The 1,730-nt window shown below is 35.0% G+C and overlaps 1 protein-coding gene across 2 annotated transcripts in view; it reads left to right on the top strand.

Annotated features, from left to right (window-relative positions):
- LOC106884368 (sodium-dependent dopamine transporter) overlaps window positions 1-1,730 on the top strand; it is a 242,943-nt gene that overhangs the window by 202,828 nt on the left and 38,385 nt on the right. The gene's annotated exons all lie outside the window — the stretch shown is intronic.

A 1,730-nucleotide genomic window follows, 5' to 3' on the forward strand; every position in this document is an offset into this window, starting at 1 on the left:
TCTCTCTCTCTCTCTCTCTCTCTCTCTCTCTCTCTCTCTCTCTCTCTCTCTCTCTCTCTCTCTCTTTTTGCTGCCTCTTTCTTTCTAGAGAGAGAGGTTAGGAAATAGATTTTTATTATATGAGTTATGAAAGCTTAAATGTTGTGCTGGAACTCACTACATATTTCACTCAAACTTTTGATTTGACCCATCCTCTGTATCAATGGTTCTCAAACTGACAAATACCAGTTCTTCCACCCCAAACATTAGTTTTGAAATTTTGGCATCTGGCCAGCAATTTCTGGGTTGGTTACATTGACTCCTGTGCTTAACTGGTACTCATCCTGAAAGGATGAGCAGTAAAGTCAACCTCAGTGGCATTTCATCCATCTTCACATTCTGAGTTCAAATTCTGCTAAGTACTTTGCCTGGCCTACAAATGATTCTTATTTCTTTACTGATAGGTAACTGGACAGAATAAATTTACAATCTATAAATGTCTTTGAATAACCAGTCACTCATCTGGGAAGGCCTTGAAATCAATGTGTGACCCAGTGATAATAAAAAGTCTCAAAGGAGGTCTGCAACCAAATAACTTTACTCAACACTTTGAACTGAATCAGTGAAGGCAAAGATGCCTCTCATTTACTTGACAATTTATGCACCACATTGCAGAAATCACAATCTAAGTATATCTCAAATCAAACTCTTATACTATTGTACCATTGAATTACAAATAATGCTCATCTTTTATGCTCGGGTGACCCTACAGCTTCCAAGAATACAACTGTATTCATCTTTGCTTAGATAAAATGACTAAATTGTGGGTGTTAAATCCCATGAAGAGGTCTTTCTAGCTTCTAAGAAGATGAAATTTTAGAAATATTACTTTATTTGTGTCTAATATCTATGGTTAAAATTTCATCAACAGCAAAAATATATGAATTTTCGTGGGGGTTATGGCCCTTATGCATAGAATATAATTTCTAAATTTCATAAAGATCCATTTAGTACTTTTGACCTAATTTTGGATCATTAAAAAATGACTAAAATTTGGGAGTTAAGGCCTCCATTAGGGGGTCTTAGAATCCTCATGAGCAGTGGAAACTTTGAGAATACTTCTTGATGTGTGTCAATTACCCCTGTTTGAAATTTCTTCAACATCAAAAATTTATGAAGTTTCATGGGGGTTCTGCCCCCTTTAAGTCATCTCAAATTCAAACCAAACATATTGCATTATACCCACCCTTATGCATTGAATCTAAGTTCCAAATATCATAAGGATCCATTCAATAATTTTGGTCCATGAAATTGTATGAAAAACACAGCATTACCCTTCTCCCTAGGCTTGGATTTTGTGTTCCAAATTTCATTAGGATCGGTGCAGTAGTTTTCGAATGTATAAGTAACACACAAACACACATAAAGACATTGACTTTTATATTATAGATATGAATATGTACATATACATACATGTATGTGTGTTTGTGTGTGTGTGTGTGTGTGTATTATATATATATATATACACACACACACACACACACACACACACACACACACACAAAGATAGATTGATAGATACAACTGAATGGGGAAACAAAAATATGAGACACTGCCTAGTGCTTTTTTATATTTTGATAAACCTGGTACTTATTCTATCAGTTTCTTCTTGTCAAACCAGTAAGTTATGGGGATGTAAATAAAGGAACAGCAGTTGTGAAGCAGTAATGAGGGAGAAACACAGAGACAAA

The sequence above is a fragment of the Octopus bimaculoides genome, chromosome 1 (assembly GCF_001194135.2).
Source record: "Octopus bimaculoides isolate UCB-OBI-ISO-001 chromosome 1, ASM119413v2, whole genome shotgun sequence".
Classification (NCBI taxonomy): Eukaryota; Metazoa; Mollusca; class Cephalopoda; order Octopoda; family Octopodidae; genus Octopus; species Octopus bimaculoides.